The 24549-nt window shown below is 37.8% G+C and overlaps 1 protein-coding gene across 1 annotated transcript in view; it reads right to left on the bottom strand.

Annotated features, from left to right (window-relative positions):
* CUNH8orf34 (chromosome unknown C8orf34 homolog) overlaps positions 1-16529 on the bottom strand; it is a 413720-nt gene extending 397191 nt beyond the window's left edge. The window contains exon 1 of the mRNA XM_069990879.1: positions 16490-16529. The gene's annotated coding sequence lies outside the window, so the exon portion shown is untranslated. The remainder of the gene's footprint in view (positions 1-16489) is intronic.
* Positions 16530-24549: the final 8020 nt, after the last annotated feature.

The raw sequence follows: 24549 nt of genomic DNA, 5'->3' as shown, positions 1-24549 counted from the left end.
GTCTCTCCACAAGCAAATGATACCACCAAAAGCAAGGTAAATGTAATGTGCTTACTTTAAGTAATAAAGTGAAGGTTTAGATCTGATCTGCTGAAAGGCAGTATGTCTTAGCCAAAGTTGAGTGCTGTTATGGGTAAAATGAATCATGTATCCAAAGTATTTCACATAAAAAGCTTGCAATAAGATCTAGGATTTGGTGAGCAATATGTTCAGCAGTCATTTTGTGACAATAATGCAGCCTGTTGCATACAGTGTTAAATTATGGATGCTCAGATCTACTGTACTTAAAGTAGAGGTAAGTTTGAATTTTACAGTTTTGAATTCTGTTCATCATAAATGTTCATGGTTTTTACACTGTGACAGTCTCCTTAGAACCATATACCCATATGTATATAATAAAATATACCTTCATTAATATAATTTGTCATATATTGCTTAATGGAGATATATTCTGAAAAATGCATCACAAAGTGTTCTTTTTTCACTGTGAACATTGCTATGTCTTAACACAAACTGCAATGGGTATGATGTCACTGAGAAACATAATCATATATACAATAAATACATAAATATAATCATATATATGATGTATAATTATATATATGAATATGAATTGTCCCTTACTGACCAAAATGTTATCATATGATGCTGACAATATATCACATATAACATAATTATTGCTATAGCTATAGTTAGGATGTTGAATATCCTCCAAAGTTCCCTGTACTTAGCAGCTTGGTCTTCAGCGCAGTGTTCTTGGGAGATGGTAGAACCTTTAGGAGATGGAGCCCATCTGGAGACCCCTGGGTCTCACAGCCAGCTTACCCCCCCCAGAGAAGACTATGGGCCTTTTCCCTCTTCTTTTTCTTCTCTTTTGCTTTCTGGCCATGAGCAGTTTTCTCTGACATGTACTTCTTACCTACTGATACCTCTACCAAGGCCAGGAAGTAGTGGGCCCACATAGAATGAATAGAATTTTTTAAGGTTTTTATTGTAAAAATAATGTACAGAGGGGTTATAGTTACATGAGTAAGATAATGAGCACATTTCCCATTGAGCATTGTTACCTTCTCCTTTGTTTTTCCCCTACCATCCCTTCCTTCCCACCTCCCTTACTCCTCCCTCCCCCACCCAAGTTGTAAAGTTCGTTTTCTACATAGTATCTTGTACACCTCATAGTTACAATGGGTTAACCTGTATCCTTATTTCAGCATTTTGTTATTTCCCTTCCCCCCCCCCCACATTAGAAAGATGTATATACAAGATGCAGGGCACCGACATCAAATACAGTGAAAACAGGGGTTATAATATGGGGGAAGAAGATACAAGAGAAATAAAAAAAATCACATAGTACATTTTAGATACATTAAAAACAATAGCAAAAAAAAAGCAAGCTGTGTCCCTAGCTTGGGGTTCATTTCATTAGCATCATCTTATATGGTCATATATACATAGCTTTTGACCTCTTCTGCTTGTCCTAGACTTACACTAGTTATTGAAAATAAGGGAAACCATGGGACCTATGTTTCTTTGGGCCTGGCTTACTTCACTTAATGTAATTTTTTCCAAGTCTTTCCATTTCCTAACAAATGGGGCTATATCATTCTTTCTGATGGAGGCATAGAATTCCATTATATATACATATATATATATATATATATATATACACACACACACCACATGAATATATATGAGTATATATATGAATATATACATACATATATATATATATACATATATATATATATATACCACATTTTCTTGATTCATTCATCTACTGAGGGGCATCTGGGTTGGTTCCATATCTTAGCTATGATAAATAATGCTGCAAATAACATTGTCGTGCTGGTAGCTTTAGTATAGTCCTGTTTGTGATCATTTGGGTAAATGCCCAAAAGTAAGATTGCTGGGTCATAGGGGAGCTCTATGTGGAATCTTTTGAGGAACCTCCATACTGCTTTTCATAGACACATGACAAAATGCTCAACTTCTCTAGCTATAAAAGAAATGCAAATCAAAACAACATTGAGATTCCACTTCACCCCAGTTAGAATGGCTATAATCAAGAAATCTAATAACAACAGATGCTGGAGGGAATGTGGTCAAAAGGGAACCCTACTGCATTGTTGGTGGGAGTGTAAACTTGAATAGAAATTTCTTAGCAGTGAGCCAAAATATAATTTTTCTTCATTACCATAGCATTTAGTAATAGTGACAGAATGTTTACTAGCCCAATTACAATTAAATATAATACATAATAATATATAATTTATAATATTCATTTAAGAAAGTCTTTCTTAAATATTCATTTAAGAAAGTCACCTTTGACATTGATCAATATATATTGTATTCATAATTGTTTTGTTAAATGGCAAATCCTTTGCACAACTATTTAAAATAATAAAAAAGTTTAAAAATTAAAAAATAGAAAGTCACCTTTTCTACCCTACTCTCATTACTAAAATTCTTACCACATGGCTCTATTTTTTGTAGATGAAACCTTGAAGGCTGCAACTGCAAACCTTAATAAGGCTTCAGGGGAAAAGAAACCCCTACACACCTCTGGTGGGAGTGTAAACTAGTACAATCACTATGGAAATAAATATTGAAACTCCTTGAAAGAAAACAAAAGTAGAACTCCCATATGATCCTGCTAGATCATTCCTGGGTATATACCAAAAGTCAACTTACAGTAGAGTCACCATATTGCAGCATAATTCACAATAGCCAAATTGGAGCATCAGCCTAGGTGACTATCAATCAATGAATGGATAAAGAAAATGTATACCCATTATGGAGTATTTAGTCATAAAGAAAAATGAAAGTGTGTTCTTTGAAAGAAAATGAGTGGAATGAGAAATCATCATGTTAAGCAAAATTAGCCAATCTCAGAAAGACAAATAGGACATGTTTTCCCCCCTTTAAAAGACATGAAACTGGAAGAAGGAGTATTTGAGGAAAGAGAACCAATGCTAGGAGGGAAGGGAACAAGAAAGGATGATGGAGTAATATGCCCCAAGTACATAGTATGCATGTGTGAAAATGACATAATGAAACCCATTATTTTATACAATTAACTAGAAATTAGATTGTAAAAGAACTTCCATCTGATGATTGTTCCCTGTGTTGCTGTACAAAGTGTTTTACACACCTTATAAGCTTATTCCATAAGTCCATCTTGAGTAATGGAATAGTCAATGAAACACACAATGAACATATTAATTGTCCAATATCTTCCACCTCCCAGATGAGGGAAGTTAGCTTAAGATGGGTGATCAAATGAAAGAACAGAGATTCAAATCTTATGAATGAAAACCTTAGCTTTTACCCATATTATTTTGTCTGTAATTTCAAGTCCAAGGGAGGAAGGATGTTTTATGATAGCTGAGCTCATCTTCTCAGAAAACAGGTTAAATGCAGATGGTGATGTATTGGATTTAAATGACCTTTTTCATACTCCTGATGTATCCCTGACAGATTTTATTGGGAAATATTTAATAACTAATGTTTCATGGAGAAAATAACTCTTGGATAAATCTAGAGTTTAGAAAACAATTGTCTTCCAAAATCACATGAACTTAAAAGGCATGCACTGAAGACTTCAAAATCAATATCCATGAAAGGTATAGAAAGAAAAGGAAACTGTTTTATGCGAAAAATTTTGTCTGATATAAAAATGGTTGATCAGAATCAACTACATTTGAATTTTGTGTGATAAAAATTTTTGCTTCAATGGGCCACTAAAATTAATCTTACTGAGAGTTCATAGAAATTAGAATTGATTTTCATTATGATGCTCACAAGTTGTTCCTAACCAACACTATAAAAACTGAGATGAAAAATGCTTCAAAGAAACCCAAGTTTTCTTGATTATAACCATTGTAACTGGGGGGAGGGAGAGAAGTGGTATCTCAATGTTGTTTTGATTTGCATTTCCTTTATGGCCAGAGATGCTGAGCATTTCTTCATGTGTCTATTCACCATTCTTATTTCCTCTTCAGAGAAATCTTTAGCTCATTTATTAATGGGGCGGTTGTTTCTTTTAGGATTTGTTTTTTGGATTTTAAACATATTTTAGATATGAGACCCTGGTCTGTTATATGGTTAGTGAAGATCTCTCAATCTGTGGGTTTTCTATTGATCTTGCTAGCTATGTCCTTTGCCATGCAGACACTCTGCAGTTTCATGCAATTCTATTTGAGTCATTGTGTTTCTGGGTCTTTATGAAGAAAATTTCAGTTTCTGCCAAGGAGCCCTAGAGTTTCTCCTATTCCTTCCTGTATTATTTTCAGGGTGTTTGCTTTTACCTCAAGGTCTTTGATCCATTTGGAGTTGATTCTGGTGCAGGGTGGTATATAAGGATCTACCTTTAGTTTTCTATAGGTGTTTAACCATTTACTCAAGAGGCTGTCTTTCTTCCCACTTAGATTGGCTATAATCAAGAAATCTAATAACACGCTGGAGGGGATGTGGCCAAAAGGGAACACTACTACACTGTTGGGTGGAAGTGTAAACTTGTTCAACCACTCTGGAAAGCAGTATGGAGTTTCCTCAAAAGATTCCACATAGAGCTCCCCTATGACTCAGCAATCCCACATCTGAGCATTTACCCAAATAACCACAAATGCCATTCTAACGATACCAGGACAACTATCTTTATCACAGCATTATTTACCATAGCTAAGATATGGAACCAACCCAGATGCCCTTCAGTAGATGAATGGATTAAGAAAATGTGACGTGCGTGCACACACGTGTGTGTGTGTGTGTGTGTGTGTGTGTGTGTGTGTGTGTGTGTGAATTCTATATGCTTCCATTTTAAGGAAATGGAAGGACTTACTTGGGAAAAAATCAGATTAAGTACAGTAAGCAGACCCAAAAAAATATAGGTCCCATGGTTTCACTTAATTGTAATAAATATATGTCTAGGATAATCTTAGCAGAGGAGCAGAATAGCTCAATAGCTATGTACATATGACCATATAAGATAATGCTGAGCAAAATGAATTCCAAGACATGGACACAAGAGGTTTTCCTTTGTTGTTGTTGTTTTCAATGTACTAATGATTTCTTTTTTCTTTTGTGTTTCCCCCCTGTAATTTAGCCCTGTTGTCACTGAATTTGATTTGGTACCCTGGGTATTGTATATACATTTATCTGAATTAGGGAAGGGAAGGAGAACAAAAAAATGGCAAGACAAAGGACAAAGGGGGAACCAATGCAAGAGTGATACTCACAAGACAGTATGTTGGAAATGATCTGTACAACTTGGGGTCGGGATTTGGGATGGAGGAAAAGTGGGAGAAAAAGTGAGGAAGGGATAAGTTCGACAAGAAATGTAATCAATACCTTACTTATATAACTGTACCTGCTATGTACATCACCTTGACAATAAAATTAAAATTTAAATAAAAAAGAAAACCTAGGTTTTCACAGTAATATTCCACAATTGCTGCTTCCCATTGGAGTTTTATTCGCATTACTAGAAAACTAATAACAACTGAAAGATGTGACTCTAGGGTAGAAATATTGAAATATTGTCAGGCATGCTCTTTTTAAATAATTACTCAGGTAGAAGAAATGGGTTTTAATTATATCCAGAAAGATTAAGCTAGAATGATTAAGACCAAGGGGAAGGATACATATAAGCAAGATTTTATATATGAGAAACATAAACAAAATGTGTGTGTGTGTGTGTGTGTGTGTGTGTGTGTGTGTGTGTGTGTGTGTGTGTGTGTGTGTACATCTAAACATTTCCATGGCTGTATAATATGAATCACAATCTTGGCTGCTATTCCAGTTTGGAAGAGGTTTGGCATTGGAGAAGTGGTTAAGCCATTGAGGTGCTTCTCTTTGAAAAGATTATGGTTAGTTAAAACTAATATTGGTTATTTCCCACAGGGGGAGGCATAATGAGCCAGATCCTTCCTCGCTCACTGTGATGCCATTCACCAGGAAATAACACAAGGGGTCCTCACCAGATGCCAAACCAATGCAGGCTTCTTGGTCTTGAATCTTCAGCCTGCAAAATGGAGGACTTGGCAAGTTTCTCTTACATGTTTTGTTACAGCAATGAAAAACCAAACGATATGGGTACTATGTAAGTTTTAAGTAAAATTAAAAAGGTTATTTGCTTTTATTTTTAATTTTGTGTCAGAACAGAGTTTGAATTCAGGAATTTAAGTTTGCTAGTCAGGCCTTCTACCACTTGCGACACCTACCAGTCCTTTTTCACTACTTATTTTTAAAATAGGTTTTGGCTTTTTACCCAGGCTGCCCTAGACCATGATTGGCCAATTTATGTTTCCCACCCTAACAGTAGTGCACCAATACATCCTGGTTTTTGTTTTTGTTTTTGTTTTTAAGTTGAGACAGGGTCTCATGAACTGTTTTAGCTTGGGATAGCCTGCAACTGTGATTCTCCCAATCTCAGTCTCTGTGTGGCTGGAACGCCAGGCATGTACCCATACACCCAGTTATTGGTTGAGTTGGGTTATTTCAAGCTTTTTTTTTTTTTTTTTTGCCAAAACTAGCCCTGAACCTCAGCCTTTTCAATATCTGCTTTCCAGGTTAGCTAGACATGAACCACTGGTGCCTGACTAAAATGGAAAGTTTTGGTGACAGGTATCTATCTCATTTGTTGAGAACCACTCCTTCATGACCCAGATCTTCATTTCATTTTACTAAGTTAGTTTGAAGTTGATAGCTTATCTTATGGGCAGGGGAGAGGAGATGGTTACCAACCAACAAGAAGAGTATCTCTTCAAATGACAGCTTTTTGTGGTTTGTCCAAGTGCTCATTCTCTTTTAGCCACTACTTTAAAAAATAATGGACTAGCCAGGCTCCAGTGGCTCACAATCCTAGCTACTCAGGTGGCTGAGGTCTAAGGATCACAGTCCAAAGCATCCCTGGGAAGAAAAGTCTGTGAGACTCTTATCTCCAATAAACCACAAAAAGTACACGAAGGGGAACTAGGCCTCAAATGGTAGAGTGCTAGCCTTGAGCATGAAAGTTCAGAGATAGTTCAAGCCCCAGGACTGGCCCCCCCCCAAAAAGTACTATGCATAGTTTTATGCATAGCTTATAAATAGGTAAATTTCACCCAATTGCTATTCAAATTGAAAATTTAAATGTTCATATATACCACCAAATGAAAAAATTAACTTTATTTTGATATCAAATACTGGGGCTTTATAATCACATTTCACCTTTATTTTAGTTAAAGTAATGATTGATTAATATGCTAGCTGAGTAGATCATTAGGGTAGGTATCAATTTAAGAGGGAAAGCAATCACCAGTGAATGGAACTGTGAGATCACCTTATACTATGAAAAGCAAGAGAAAAATCACTGTGCAAAAGGAAAACCTGGCCTCCCAGGTATATTATTAATGTCATGATGCCACTGTCCTCTAGAGGGTAACATTTGGTTACTGTCTGCATCTTTACATTTTATAGAACACATTTCTCTTTTATTGGATTTAAAAGGCCAAATGTAATCTAAACATTTCCTGTGCCTCCTTTCTCTCTGTTCTCAAATCCAGTGAGGATTCTGTAGTCTGGATGATACCCTAAACACTGAGAATGCTTCAAGGATACAAGTCTTTGGAGCTACTGATTTATATGAGAATGCACACGTGTTCATCTCATTCAGAACAAGGCCTCCATTTTTAAGTATGACAGCATCTTTAGATTGCCATCAAAGCAAACAGGATAGATAAAATATATCCATTTCCAATATCATTTTTCATCGAAGGAGCTACATTTGCTCTGTAATATGTAAAGTCGTCTGTCACTAAGTCAGGGGTTATATTGCATACCTATAGTTCCAGTATTTGAGAAACTAAGGGGAAAAGATATCAAGTTTGAGGCCAGCCTACGCTACATAGAAAGACTCTGCCTCAAAGAAAATTAAAATTACTGTCACTAGAATTTATATACTATTTTGTAATTAACATTTAAAAGACTTTCACTTTAGTGACTGAGGTTCTCAATGTGTTCATAATCACAAATGTTTTGGTTTGGGCAATTGGTTTTCCCTGTAGCCTTACTCATACCCAGTCAGGCAACTAAAGGGAGTTAGATTTGGAAAAGTTTAAGGAATTCATGATGGAAGTGAGTTTAAGCCTTGGTGCCAGAACACACACACACACACACACACACACACACACACACACACACACACACACACACACACACACACACACACGAGATTTGGACATAAAGGATTAGATAAGGCAGATAACAGTGTTGGAAACAGCTTTCCAAATATTGCCTGGCTGATGTGTGTACAACTTTCAGATTTTAACTAAAAACCAAATGTCTTCAAAACTACCCACTTACATATTCTTATTGTGTGGCTGGCACAGTCACTGTTAACTAGCATTCAGCATAGTAGGTATGCACTCTCTGAGGAAACTCTATCTATCCTGCTCATTGCTGTAGCCCATGCTTAGGGCAAAGATGTAAAAGCTTAATGGATACTGGGTAAATACACTATGCTCCCAAACTGCCTGTTCAGTCCTGATCTCTGCATTTCTCCTTCTTGCCTAGCAAACTCAGTCACATGCTTTTTCTATAAAGCTTCCGTATAGCATAAATTTCCTTCTTATGTACTTTCAGTGGATAGGAGTATTCCCCTAGCACCCAACTCTAACCCAATTAATACGGTGCCCTAAAATCTATTTCCAATTCCACTTTCTATAAGAAACATCCCCTCATCTTCTTTTTCCTCTTGGAACTCTTCAACATTCCCATCATTCATTTTTAATATATTTTTACTGATTTGATTTGCTCCAATATATGATGAAGCTGATGCTCAAAACATACAGGGGTTCTTTCCCACATGGTGTCAAAACTCAGTACAAAAGCTGAGCCTCAAAAGAACCTGCCTGGAACCCTATTACACTGCTGGTGGGAATGTACACTTATACAACCACTTTGGAAAGTAGTCTGGAGGGTCCTTAGAAAGCTAAAGATTAACCTCCCTTACGACCCAGTCATACCACTTCTAGGCATCTACCCTGAACAACAGGAAACAATATATAAGGACACATGCACCTCCATGTTTATTGCAGCACTGTTCACAATAGCTAGGATATGGAAACAACCCAGATGCCCCACCACAGATGAATGGATCCAAAAATTGTGGTATCTATACACAATGGAGTATTATGCAGCCATTAGAAATGACAAAACAATGGCATTTGCAGGGAAATGGATGGAGCTAGAAGGAATCATGTTGAGCGAGGTAAGCCAAGAGCGAAGAGACAAACAGTACATGGTCTCCCTGATAAGTGGATGCTAATCCAAAATGTTAGGTGATATGACAAAACCAACAGGACTTAAGAAACAAAGAACTCCCACTCATCTGGTCGAACCACTACTAAATATCGCCATGCTGCTGATCACATGTATGGTGTATAACATGTGAACACTGTTATATGTTATAGACTGTGATAGACAATTTGCTCCAGGAAAGTTAGAATGAACTTGTGACTTTAAATGAGCATCATTATTCCATAATACTGTGAAATTTGGGAAATTATGTAATCACTTAATTAAAATTAAAAAAAAAAAACCTCGGGGAAGGTAGGGAGGGAAGGGATGGTAGGGGGAAAACAATGGAGGGGGTAACAATGCTCAATAGGAAGTGTACTCATTACCTCACTCATGTAACTGTAACCCTCTGTATAGCATCTTTACAATTAAAAAAAAAAAACATAAAAAAAGAACCCGCCTGGGTTCTTTCTCCAGCATCATGCCACCTTCTTAGTCATCTTCATCACTGTCATCTGAGATTTCTAACTCACCTATCAGATGTGTGCAAATGCTAGTAATGCTATTCACAACAGAGATGCTTATATCTAAAAACATGCTACCCAACTTTCGGGAAAGAATTATTTATTATCAATGATTTTTAATAAATGAAGATAGTCATATAACGCAAATGTTCACTGTGAAATGCATCCCTTTGAGTACAGTATATGAAAACCATTTTAGCTTCCTAACTATGAATTGAATATATTCCAAATTTTAGCCATTTGGAATAAAAAATCTTTAAAGCCAAATATATTATGATGGTATTAATTTCCAAAGAGCTTTTATAAGCTCTTCAACTGGACTCTAGAACAGAAATCACTTTCTAAACTAAACTACAGCTTACAGCTTTCAGCTTTTTATCACTGAAGCACTTAGCAAAGGTTGGAAAGGTTTTTATGAAGCAGTATATGCTCCATAAGCCCCCCCCCCCAAGGCTCTTGGTTAATTTCCAGTATCCTTCTACTGCCTATTCTTCCTCTGCTTTAACCTATTCACATGTTTTAATGTCAATGTACCCATTAGTAGCAAAGATTAATGTAGAACTTCTTATGAAAGAGAACAGGATAATAATAGTTGATGTAGCCTCACTCTATCAGGGCTTTGCTTTTAAATTTCCTGAACATCTTATAAACTCTGTCTGGCTTCCATAATAACTCCATCTAGAAGAAGCATACTCATCTTTCAAGGCCTAGACAAATCCCTGGCCAACTCCCAAGATCTCTTACTCATATCCATCATCAGTGACTTCTCCATCTGCTAAATCCTACCAGATGGATGGACCTTCAGACCTGGAATAGCATGCATATCCAGACACAGGAGATTGGTAAAACCTGCTGCTACCAATTTGATTGAACATTAAGTGGAAAAAGAGAGAATGTTTTCTAGTGTTGGGTAGCATTCTACAATGGAAATAGTTAAAAGATTAGAAATTTCTGAGAATCATGAAGTTAGCAACTAGCTAGTATTAGAAGGATATTTGTTTAAAGACTTACACTTACAAATAGGATTTTCTAAACTAATGCCACAAGGATAATCTGTGATGATTTCCCCCTAAGATCAAGTCAAACACATTTTCAGAAATCATATTCCAAGACTACAGATTCTAGGAGCTAGTACAAGGGCATGCATTTTAGGGGCTACCACTCAAGCCACTGTAAGGATATTGGTTCAGTTATGATGTCTTATTTACAGATCTTGTTCATTCACCATTTATTACAACCACAATTTTTTCTCTACATGCCCCAAATGCCACTCAAATGCTTTATGCAACCTATAGCATAAGGTAGCATCCCTGACAGGAGAGAGCCTGGATTCAACATCGAGTTCATCACTCTATTCATTTGTTCATTGATTCATTAATAAATATATACATCTCCTAATTGACAAGTATGTCCTAGGCATTGAAAATTACCCAAGCAGGCTAATCTTCTTTCTCCTCTTCCTCTCCCTCCTCCTCCTCCTTCTTGTCTTCCTCCTCCCTCCACCCATCCTCCCTCTTCCACCCCCTCCTCTTTTCTTCCTCTTTGCCCTCCTCCTTCCCCCATCACTCCTTTTCCTTCCCCCTTCCTCCTCCTTCTCCTCTGCTTCTTCCTCCTTCTTCTGTATTGGGAATTGAACTCAGGGTCTTTTATTTGCTAAGCAATCACTCTAACTCCATTCTTCTGTTTTCAGTTTGGCCTTGTGGTTTTTGCTAAGGCCAACCCTAGATCTCACTCTTCCTACCTCTAATTTTCAAGTGGCTGGGATTAAAGATGTGAGTAACTCTACCTAGCTTGTTTTCACCTAGACTGGCCTCAAACCACAGTTCTCAGTAGTTTGTTTTCTTAAGGAAAGATTTGAACACAGGAGGAGACAGAATATAAACAAAGAACAATATAGTCCAAGGCACTAACACATGGTCTAACAAGTAATATAGCAAGGTATAGGCACAGAGACTCAGGCCCAAGGAAATGCAGGGTTAGATGAGTTTGGCAAGGATACCTTCTCCTAGAAGCTACTTCTTAAGCCAAATTACATACTGAATCAAATTTAGACAAATATCTTCCTGGAAGAAGGATAGCAAGAATAATGTTGGTGAGTTTTAGAGCATTTAATAACAGGCAAGAAGACCAGTTACTATGCCATATTCATAACATCATTATTCAGATTTGTCAACAGATGTAAACAATCCATGTGTCTATCAATGGATCAATGGATGTACAAAATGGTACTGTGGTTTAGACATAAAGAAATGTCCCTATGAAGGGATCATGTATGAATTGGTACAAGCAATGTTTAGATGTGGTGCTTTTGATAGGTAACTAATTGGACCATGCAGGCTCTACCTTCATCAATTTAAATAGACTAATGGGAGGTGGTAGAACCATGGAAGATGAGGGCCCATTTGGAGGAAGTAGGTCACTGAAGGCATATCTTGCTTTGGCCCATTTCTGTCTGCCCTTCTGTCTGTTTCCTGGCCACTATGAGGTGGCCAACTTCACTACACCATGTATTCCTCACCACAGGTCCAGAAACTAGAGAGTCAAGTAACCATGGGCTCAAACCTGTGAGTCTATGACCCAGAATAAATCCTTCCTTCTGTTTTCTCAGGTAGTTATCACAGTGAAAAATGTCTGACTCACCCAGTGGTAGGAGGAAGGAAATTATGACATGTGCCACAACCTCAATGAACCTAAGGCATTGTGCTAAATTAAATTTTGTCAATCACAAAAAGATCAGTATTAGTCAGGCACCAATGGCTCACACCTGTAATTCTAGCTACTCTGGAGGCTGAGATTTGAAGATCATGGTTTGCAGCCAGCCCGGGTAGAAAAGTCCCTGTGAGACTCTTATCTCCAATAAACTAATCAAAAAAATAAAAAGTGGCACGGTGGCTCCAGTGGCAGAGACTAGCCTTGAGAACAAAGTGGCTCAGGGACAATGCCCAGACAGAGTTCAAGCCCCAGGACCAGCAAAAAAAAAAAACCCACAAAAATCAGTATTGTATCATGCCACTAATATGATATACTTAGCCAAGCCCATAGAGAAGAGGGCAGGAGGAGAGCAGAATATGGAGCTGTTACTCAGTGAGAATGCAGTAAGGTTCACAAGGTGATACTTCTGAAGATTGGTGTTACAATAGTTGACATTACTGAAAATGCTTATGTACTTTACCATAATTAAAAATAAGATTTTCAAGAGATATTGAAGCTTACAAACCTCAGTTGTTTGATCTGCAAAAAAGATAACAATCAGAGATTTATCACACATCTGATATTTAAGAAGGAACAGTGAAGTACTCCAGCCTTTCCAGCCCAGGAGCACTGTTCCTCTTGCTGATTACAGTTATGCTTGTAATGCAGATGAGGTACCTGTTACTGATTCTCAAGAATGCTATTCCCTCCCCCTCCTTTATATTTGCAAGGCATGAACCCTCTGTAGACGTATTTTATCCATATTAGCTTTTGCTATTTCATTTTCTGTCATGATTATGAAAGCAAGAATTTCTGTTGTTATTTATCCTTATGACCCTGTGGCCATGAAACAGGGCTGTACAGAGTAAATGCTAATAGTTATCAGGTAAATAAACTAGTTGTTCCTCATATTGCTGGTGCCATTAGTATACGATGCCCAGATATTTTTCTGTAGGTTGGCTCAAACTTGCCTAATGATAAAATAACCTGGAATGATTCCCAGTCTAGCCCACCCTGCTGAATCACATTCTCCAGGCAATTTCCCAAGAACCTTTATTTTTAAACAAGGCTTTTGTGAATTGCATGCTGAGCTTGCTAGAAAAACGTGCTTGCAATACCAGGGAGCTTGCTAGAAAGGCAGAAACTCTGGTCCTATTTAGACCCACTAATGTGAAACAAGCATGCTAAAGGTTCTTAAGTACACTAACGCTTTAAAAAGTCTGGCTTAAATTATATTCTCTTGGGATTTCCAAACTCAGAAGGTCACCAGAAGTAATTAATTAGGGCTGAAGCAAAGCACAATTTTTCCTTTCAGATTCTCTGAGTGATTCTGATAATGAGTTTGATTTAGGGGCTGCAACTTCCTCTTATTTTGTAGCTACAAACACCCTACTACAGGATCTAAAAAGAAAAGTCTTTGCCCTTTTGGAAAAAGGATATTGAATCCTATGTTCAAAACAATAAGTACCTTTTAAAGAATCTCACTGGCACAATCAATTAAGGACACTGAACCACAGGTAGCCATTTGGTGAGCCTTGGTGCCCCTACTCAGGTAATAAGGTGTCTTCAAGCAGCTGCCCATTCAATAGTGTTATGTTATATTCTCAGATATTCTAAAAAGAAATACACTGTTCTCTCTATTCCCTAGCCGCATCCCTGTGTTAAAGTTGATTTTATTATTATTCACGTATTTTGAGGTCAAAAGGCCAGGAAACTGGTGTCACTGAGAATAGAATTCCTTACAGATCAAAGGGAAAGATACAGCCCAGACCATGGAGAGCCACATGTAGACATCCTGGAGTCAGTCAGCAGACAGAGAGAAAGGAAGGAAACTGGGACAAGAATCTTTCTTCTGGGATTCTGCGGGAAGAATGAGGAATGCTTCCAATGGGCAGCTTAACATTGGATAGTTGGAGTAATAGTAGAAAGCTCTGGGGCACAAGGCTGTCCTTTGCTTTATGGACATTGGCCGGGGGTAATTAGTGTAGGAAGAGAGTTGTCTGGGATATGAGATCCCCACACAGTTGTTAGCTCAGTGTGGATTGGTTGGATTACACATGGAAAGCACATTTGTGAGTGAGTGTGCTAGCTCTGGGAAGGGCAGGCACTCCAGGGGCAGCAATGGCCAGATTTCAAGCATCAGAGAAACAAAAAAGAAGTAAAATGATTAATACATTCCCTACCACACTTAGCCTGCCAGGATCAGAAACATTTCTTTTGCCAATTATAGAATGTATCATGAATTTTGCGTGGAAAATGCACCTCCTAGTTAACATTTCCTCCTTCTTCTCTGGCATTCCATGCTCCACTTTCTATGTTTAACATAATGACAATTATTATCAACCATAACATTTCAAAAATTGCTAATTCACATAATCACTGGCAAAAATTCTATTCAAAGTTCTCTGTCTCTGTCTCTCTGTCTCTCTGTCTCTGTCTCTGTCTCTGTCTCTGTCTCTCTATCTCTCTCTCTCTCTCTCTCTCACACACACACACACACACACACATACACACACACACACACTACTGGTCTGGATTTTGATCCTCTTAGATATTTCAACATGACAGATCCCAAGTGTGTACCTAGCTCTTGTTGAGATGGTGATGTTGTATTTTCTCCAGGAAATCTAGGTCCATGATGCTTCTGATGTTCATGTCTTAAAGTTTTTATTATCAAATGATTTTTCTTAATCTCTCCTAGCTAATTTATCTCAATATAAAATGGTAATCTACACAAATATTCTCTAAAAGTACACTAGGTATTGTGTGTAATTCAGGTCTGTTGAATTGAGCTGGGGCATGAACTATTTAGTTTACATCATCTACTTGATGAAATGGTCCTGGGTAAAATAAATTTAATTATGTTGTCCTGTCTGGTTGAAGAATAAATTGAGAATGGATAAAATCATCCCCCAAAATGCTTGAAATGTATTCTAGAAGCTTGCAGAAGGCAAGGCTATGCCTCTTGAGTATCTTTCATAATTCATAACATCAGCTGTGAAAACATTATGTAATAGTTTCTGATCATCTCTTTATTCAGAATGGTACAAGACACATTTTATCTTAGATCTCAGTTTGACGTTGATGTTCAAAGCTATAATTATTCTTTTTACCTTATGCAGTATTAATTATCATCTCCTTCTTCTACCTCAGAGCTTTCTCTTTATCCCGAAAGAATAATCAGGAAATAAATTTAGAATTATTTTCTTCATGCATTGTCCAGCTCTGAATTCAAAGGTGCCAAAGACCTTCACTCTATATTTTAGAGTTTCCCCCCCCCATAATGTGGATAGTAGCAGTGCCAGTTAAGTATGATATTCTGTTTTGTAACTCTTGGAAAATGTCTGTTATAAAATAGGAAACTCCTGTTTGGATTATCAATCTGCCAAATATGCATTGGAACTCTGAGCTCCTTTTTCCCCCAAAACATGATCTCTTCCAACGTTAATATTACATTGGAACCCTACAGTTGTGTAATGCATCTCTAAAGGACAAAGCCAAACAAAATGGGCAGGAAAAGAAAAATGCAAGGCAGTAACAGGTATATATTTATATCATGTACAAGGCAGTAGCAAGTATATATTTGTATTGTGAGGAGCGTTTTGCCTAATGACTATCTAGAAAACAAGTGTTTTCATTCTTAACAGAGAAGTAAGCGTTCATTGATTCTTGCCTACAGGTTATAAGGGAAAAAAAAAACAACCGTTTACACTGCCTCATCCTCAAACTCTTATCTTCAGCACTATCCTTTCTTTGTCTATAAGAAAAGTGATATACAGTTGTTTTGCCTTTCTCTTCCACTCAATATACAAGCTACTTTTTAGCCAGCTATTGCTTAAAGATAATAACTACTTCCCTCTACAAGCTTTAAAGCAGCAGGAAATTTATAGTCAATTTTGCATATCTGACTGGCATGACAAAGCAGGATAAAGCAAGTAATTAAGACTGGCACGTGAATTCTCTTGTGCTGCTCCCTAGCCATCTGTTGTTTGTACCTGCTCAGGATCCATCCATTCCTGCTTCTGAGATGACAACCTTGATTTGCTGTTGTTGAATCTCTGACAGCTCCAGTCTTAAATAAGAGATGGATTGTGTGATCCAGATGCAGCCAATGAGATACAGCCTGGTTTCAGGACAGGTCTGAATGAAATCATGTGATTCCATCTAGATCATCTGCAAGCAAGACTGATTTTTATAGAAATTGTGGGGATATGTCGGTATAATTTGTGGAGGAGATGGGGAAAAACAAGTCGTTTAAGGATACAGGTGGACCCGTTGCAATAATGAGAAGTACAAGTTGTCACATCCAAAACGAACTTTACAAACTTTACAACTTTGGTGTGGGGAGGGGGGGTGGGGGGGGAGAATTGGGTGGAGGGGATGGGGTGAGGCTGGGAAGGGATGTGAAGGGTAAACAAAGGAGGAGGCTGCAATGCTTGATAAGAAATGTACTCATTATCTTGCCCATGTAATTGTAACCCCTCTGTACAGTATGTTCACAAAAAATAAAAATAAAAATGAAATAAATAAATAAAAATACAAAGAAATTGTGGGGATGTTATCCATGATTGAAGTTAGTGAGTGAAATATAAACTTAGTGACTAATTTGCTGTCATGAAGGAAAAGCTGGTCTAAAGACAAAACAAAAAAGAAGCAAAGAGATGAAAAACAATTTTTGATAACATTATTTTAAGCACATGATGACTTATCCTAGAAGAACTACCTGCAAAATTTTTCATATTTATTCCTTTTGTTTGGTTGTTTCATTTTGTTTGGATTTTTAAAGCCAGTATGACTTTAGCTTCTGTTAATTGTACAGAAGGAATAGAACCCATACAGAAATCTTTGGGTGTGCATAACAATTCAAGGCAATAGGCTCTCTGGTGGCATAGATAATTACTGCAAATTTTTTTGAGACAAGGTTCTGTATTTTTTTTTTTAAATCATGTAAAATTTCACAACCAAAATGAAAGAAAATACAAATAGATAGTAGTTCAGGATTAACTGGGTTTTCCCCCCTTCTCAGTTTTCTTGCTATCCAGTAAATAATTTCCCCTGTTAATTCTACTTTCTGGACCTTACAATTCTACTTCCTGGACCATTTCAAATACTTGTTCCAGACTTGATCCACATCCTCTTTATTCTGTTTAACTTTTAGTATCTTAGTATATTGTTTTCAAGCCTTTAGTCGCTCCCCCTCCCCACTACAAAGTTTTATTATCTAAGTAATTGCACAAGGGAGTTGCCATTCAACAAGGCAGTTTCATCTTGGTCAATCCTAACATCAGGTGATCCTTGCTTCTCACTTCTTCCTTAAAACCCAGAATGATCTGAGGCTACATCTACTCAGAAGTCTTCCAACTCTCCAAGTACCCAAACACATGTGCTTTGTACTCTTGTCCAAAACTCATCCTATTTCCCCTATTATGGGATCAGTTGTCCAGCCAACATAGTGTAGCAACCTCAAGACTCTCCTATTATTCACTTTTCCTTGCCCTCTGGATTTATAACTCTTAGTAAATTTACCCCCAAAATCTTTTACAAAACAGGCCTCATTTTTATTCTCTCAGACATTGTTTGTAAAATCTACTATTTATTTTTTAGGCAATTCACAAATGTGTGTAAATAGAGCCACCTCAAAATGTATACTTTTTCAAGGGTTTCTGATTGACTTGGTCTAAGAATCCCTTCAACGACCCCCGCCCCCCCCCCCCCCCCCCCCCCCCCCCCCCCCCCCCCCCCCCCCGCCGCTTCCCGGAGTCGTGAATTCAGGGCCTGGGCATTGTCCCTGAGCCGCCTTCTGCTCAGGGCTAGCTCTCTACCACTTGAGCCACGTGCTACTCCTGGTTTTCTGGTGGTTAACTGAAGATTTTAAAAACTCTCAGGGACTTTCCTGCCAGAGCTGGCTTCTTACTGTGATCCTCAGATCTCAAGACCCTGAGTAGCTAGGATTAGAGGCCTGAGCCACAGGTTCCTGGCTTGAGAATCTCCTTTTCTGAGAAACATTATTTAGATTACTGGGACAGTATTCCAACAACAATAGTTACATCCTCCAACTGTGGACATAACTATTCGTATCATTTCATTTGATCCCTCCTTTCAAACTTCCAAGGTTCACTTGTGCTTCCAAGGTAAGCTAGAATTCCTTAACAACAGCATGACATGTTTTGGGACTGTAGCCGTTTCCCAAATTTCCCTCTCAATAAGGCATCAAGCCCTCAAAAACAGTCCCTGAACAGTAAGTCTTTCCTTCTACTGCTTAGTCCTCACAGTAACACTTAATATCCTAGAGGATCTCCTAAGGTGCTTCTTGTCCATGTTATTTAATGTACATGATAGCACTGTGAAGTAAGTTAGTGCAATTTTAGAGCTCAGAAAATTTGAAGAATTAACTTGCCCAATGGAGGTCAGCATTAGTTACATTACAGAGCTAGTAAGTCCTGACATGCTTCTTAATCAGGCTACTACACTGGCCCTCTACATCATTGCAGCCCAAGGCTTTCATATACAGTGAAGATTCAATTTGTTCAAGTGAATTTCAGAATGAGTGAATATTTCCAGCATAAGAGTGAGAAAAGCACTCACTGTTTATGAACTCCTATTTCACCTCAGAAGTGATTTTTCAGGAAGACATTTTCTTATTATGAGAATGACCTTTAAAATTATTATTTTGAAAGGAATGTAAAACTCATTACATATGTTTCACTTTAAAATTTTGATGCTGAAAATTGAACCCAAGATATTGAGAATATTAAAAATACTCAGAGCTCTCCATTGTATAATTTTCATTGAAATGTTTGTTTAGATAATTATAGGTTGACCATCTGGTGTAAGAAACAACACAGAGATCATGCACATTCTTAGTTTCCCCAAAGGGTAGCACTGTATTGCAAAATGTCATGGAGTATCATAACTGGAATGTTAACGTTCATCCTGTCAGGGCACACAGCACTCTACAACACAGGATCACATTTTTGCAGCCATCTCTTCTTCCCTTCTGCCTAATCCATAATCAATACACACCTGGCATATTGGTTGAGCTGGGGCCTCACTAACTTTTTGCCCATGATCTTGAAGAATTTGTTTTAGAAATTTCTGAAAGTTTTGTGCTTTTTGTTTCACTTCTAAGTATATGGAGTTAATTTTTATACAAAGTATAGTCTTTCTTAGAGGATCATCTTTATGCCTATGAATGTCCAACTGTCTCAGCACCATTTATAAAAAAAAATCTGTCATTCCATCATGGCGTTGATTTTGCTCCTTTTTTCAAAAATGGTAATGTAGGGCTGGGAAGGGGGCTCAACGGTAGAGTGCTTGCCTTCATGCATGAGTCCCTGGGTTCAATTCCTCGGTGCCACATAAGCAGGAAAAACTGGAAGTGGCATGGCGGCTCAAATGGTATAATGCTAGCCTTGAGCTGAAGAGCTGAGGGACAGTGCCCAGGACCAGAGTTCAGGTCTGACAAAAAAAATGTACATTTGTCTCCAAGTAAGTTTAATTAAAGAATAAACCTGCTTAAGGATAACTTTTTTAAAATCAGGAAAAATGATTTACAATATTGTGAGTTTAATAAGTGACATTCAAGTGTATATTTAAAAATGATTATTATTTTCTTTTGTAGTGATTTTACCAGGACCTCATGTTCCTCCTTTGGCTTTCTTGTGGAAAAATGGTTCATTGCATGCTGTGAATCTCATCTTAGGAAAGGAATGAAGGAAAAGTTTATCCTAGCTAAGTATCTGATTAACATTTTATATTTAAATAAGTGTCTCAAAGACTGGGTAATAGCCCATTTTCAAGCTGGGTGTGGTGGTTCATGCATGTAATCCTAGCTACTCAGGAGACAGAGACCTGAAAATAATGGTTCAAAGCAAGCCCACACAGGAAAATCTGAGACCCTTATCTCTGATCAACCACCAAAAAAAACAGAAGTGGATCTGTGGCTCAAGTACTAGAGCACCAAATTTGAGCAAAAAAGCTCAGGGATAGCAGTAAAGCCCTGAGTTCAAGCCCCAGGATTGATACAAAATAAATAAGTAAATAAGCCTGTTCTCATCATCTAACTTATTCTTTCATCAACATTTGTTGCACCTTCTAGCCTCTCATTGCCTAAGTGAGAAAATGTCCTGTGCCTAACTTCTGGATAAACAGCCTCAACAGGGAGTTGACATGGGGGCAGTCTGACCAGCAGCAGTTCTTAGCAGACTCATATTTCCTGGCAATCAGTTCCCATATGTCCTTAGTCATTCTCTAAGCCATTATTTATATCCCACTTGTCTTCATCCCTACGAATTAAAGTGCCCTCCACAGAACTCTCTATTATATCATGTGGTGAGCACCACTCTTTGCTCTGAGCATACAGCTCTAGAATGATATATTTGATCACTTTTCTGGCAAGAAGTGCACAGGCTTCTCCTAAATGAGAGCGACAGAGTAAGTCAAGGGCAAAGAGTCTAAGAAGTCCATGACTTGCTGAATTTCCAGACAGTCTTGTTCTGAAACTACCTCCTCTTGTATTTAATTAACAGTGAAGGGATCCAGGTTTAGATCTGGAAAATTCCTGACCCAAAGAAATGTTGGAGATAACCTTAGTTGAGACAAATACCTTCTAAGACTGGAAGGTTATATTATCATATCAGTCTGTGGTTTCAGGAATGAATGATATTATTACTATTATTATTTATGCTCTCATCTCATCTTCAAATGTCAAGCCAGAGGAACCCACAAGTAGCATATGTCTTCTTCTTCTTACATCCTTGCCCTGGTAGAAGGGATTGATATTAGGAACTTGTGCATGCTACACAATCACTCTACTTCTTGAGCTATGCCCCCAGCCTTTATGGATTTACTTTGTTTTTCAGACAGGCTCTTGTCTCTACTTTTGCCTTGGTTAGCTTCCAACTAGATCTTCCTGCCTCAGTCTCCCAAGTAGCTGAGCTTATAGTCAGGCATCACCATACTTGACAGGATGTCTTAAATAATTTCTATCAACAGATAATTAGGCTTTAACTTTCAAGTCATCTAATTGATGATACCCTCTTGATCATGGCCATTAAGCATAATGAGTTGAGTCCAGTAATCATACAATAGTAGAGCTAAACTCTGCACACTGAAGTCTCCTTTAATCCAACATCTCATCATATTACAAGACTGATGTGATTTAAAAAGTGAAGGGTAAACAAAGGAGGAGGCTGCAATGCTTGATAAGAAATGTACTCATTATCTTGCCCATGTAATTGTAACCCCTCTGTACAGTATGTTCACAATAAAAAAATAAAAATAAATAAATAAATAAATAAAATAAAAAGGAGACTTTTACCAAAGAATACTTGTATGGAGTGTGGAGAGAGAGAGAGAGAGAGAGAGAGAGAGAGAGAGAGAGAGAGAGAGAGAGAGAGAGAGAGAGAGAGAGAGAGAGAGAGAGAGAGAGAGAGAGAGAGAGTTACTCCATGGAATAATATACTTACTCATTAGGATAATATTCTAGCCAATTATTTTCTTGACTTGATATTCCCCTAAACATGGGTGGAGTTAGAGAGAATGATAACATCACAACCTACTTTAAATTTGAGTCTATTGTTACCAATCATTTATACAAAAATGTTAGTCTTTTCATCCTTTAAGCCCGAATGATACATCCCATTAGCTGAGGACCCTCCACCTTCTGTGACTATATTTACTATTTTTTTCATGTTATAAAGTTTCTAGAATAATTTTCCTACATTGATTTTTATGAATATTTGTATCCTACTTTCATGAGTATTTGTATCCTGAGGAAATACAACAAGTCCACCTTGTTCATGGATTAATTACACTCAGTTTGCTTAAGCCTGGCAAATAACTAAGAAAATAAACAAATTCAAGAGTGATTCCAGAAATAAGAAAATTTACATTCTTCCCTGTGTGGGAATTACAAAGGTCAGCTGATGCACAGATTTCAGTCAGCCCTGTCTTACTGTCAGCTGTGTCTAAATCCTCGTATGATCTGTTGAGTGTTTTCCTGCCTTCAATACAGGAAAACCTGCCCTCAAAAGCAAATGGTGTCCCTGAACCAAGGTAAAAGTCAATGTGCTTAATCTATGTGATAAAGTGATAAATTTGACATTTGAAATCTATGTGATAAAGTGATAAATTTGAAAATTTGTTGAAAGGCAGCATGTCTTTAGCAGGAAGCTGAACAACAGTACAGGACATATGAATGAAGCATCTGCAATATTCATGATAAAGAGCATGATACAAGGTCTAGGGTTTGGTGAGCAGGAATTATGAGTGGTTTTGACATGACAGTAATGTAGCCTACTCCATGTAGTCTTAAGGTATGGATACTCAGACATACTGTGCATGTACATATGATCTAGGTAACATTGTGAGTATTTTTTGGGGGGGTCGTGGGGCCTAAACTCTGGGCCTGGGCGCTGTCCCTCAGCTCTTCAGCTCAAGGCTAGTAGTGCTCTACCACTTGAGCCACAGCGCCACTTCCGGCTTTTTTTTTTTTTTTTTGCTTATGGGGTGCTGAGGAACTGAACCCAGGGCCTCAGGCATGCAAGGCAAGCACTCTACCACTGAGCCACCTTCCCAGCCCCATTGTGAGTATTTTTGCAGTATTAAATTCTATGCACCACAAACATTCATGGGCTTTCCTCAGTTGAGCTCTGCTTAGAATCCAAAACTATGGATACAAACAGCCTACCTTATTAACAAGCCCTCCATGATACATGTCCTGTCTTCTACTGAGTTTGGGAAACACTGCATGCCCAGTCAAGATGGTTAGTATATTAGGATGTTGGGAACAGCCTCTAAGTAAACATGAAGTTTAACCTCATGTTTATTAAACTTCCTTTTACCAAACAATACTTGTATGGTGTGTGTGTGTGTGTGTGTGTGTGTGTGTGTGTGTGTGTGTGTGTGTGTGTGTGTGTGTGTGTGTGTGTGTGTGTGTGTGTGTGTGTGTGTGTGTGTGTGTGTGTGTGTGTGTGTGTGTGTGTGTGTGTGTGTGTGTAACCTAATACCGTCTTGGAATATGATATAACTGTCTGGAATTGTGTTTTAAAACAAATAGTCTTTGCTTGCTCATTCTATTTTCTCACCCTCATAACTACATTATATTTGCTATCTCAGATTATGCTGACACTCTTCAAACAGTAAAATCCAATTATTGGTATTTCTTTCCTCCAATTATTATTGGTTTTGATGTTTGTGAGCTAGCCAGCACAATTAGCAACATATGCATTCTTCAAACTCCTTTCTTAGAATTCAAATTGTTGTCAGCAACTATCTTAGTTTTCTAATGCACACAACATCCACTGTCCAGATTACTTAAAACTTGGCATTCAGATTCATACTATCCAGACATCATTTTCTATCTATCTCTTTTTCTAATCACATTTACAGTGAATTTTCTGTGGTGGCACTGGGGCTTGAACTTAGGGCCTCATACTCTCATTTGAGTGTCCCTCCCTCTTTTCAAATCGAGGACAGTGCTCTGCCATCCTTCTATTTCTAGCTTTTTGCTGGTTAATTAGAGAACAGAATCTCATGGATCTTTCTACTTTGGCAGTATTCGAACCATCGTCCTCACGTCTCTGCTTTCTAAGTGTCTAGGATTATATGAGCTTAAGCCATTGACACCTAGCCGCACCAACAAAGGTTTGTCATCTATTTAGAATAATCAACAATCTCCCATCAAAGTATTTGGCTAATTTCCCTGTCATTTCCATGCATTGTTGTTAACTTTTTTTTTTTTGTTTTTTACTTTGCTTAATCTTACTCATCCTGAAAACTATTTTTCTTTTCCTGACCTAGCCCTTTCTAATTTTTATTTTTTTTCCTGTCAGTCCTGGGCTTAAACTCAGGGATTGGGTGCTGTCCTTGGGCTTTCGTTTTTTCTTTTTCTTTTTTGCCAGTCCTGGAGCTTGAAACTCGGGGTCTGGGCACTGTCTCTGAGCCTCTCTGTGCTCAAGGCTAGCGCTCTATCACAAGTCACTTCCAGCTTTTTCTGTTTATGTGGGTCTGAGGAATCAAATCCAGGGCTTCATTCATGGTAGACAAGCACTCT

This window comes from Dipodomys merriami, unplaced genomic scaffold (assembly GCF_024711535.1).
Source record: "Dipodomys merriami isolate MVZ:Mamm:240054 unplaced genomic scaffold, mDipMer1.0.p SCAF_4, whole genome shotgun sequence".
Taxonomy (NCBI): Eukaryota; Metazoa; Chordata; class Mammalia; order Rodentia; family Heteromyidae; genus Dipodomys; species Dipodomys merriami.
This window is presented reverse-complemented; position numbering and strand designations above follow the sequence as displayed.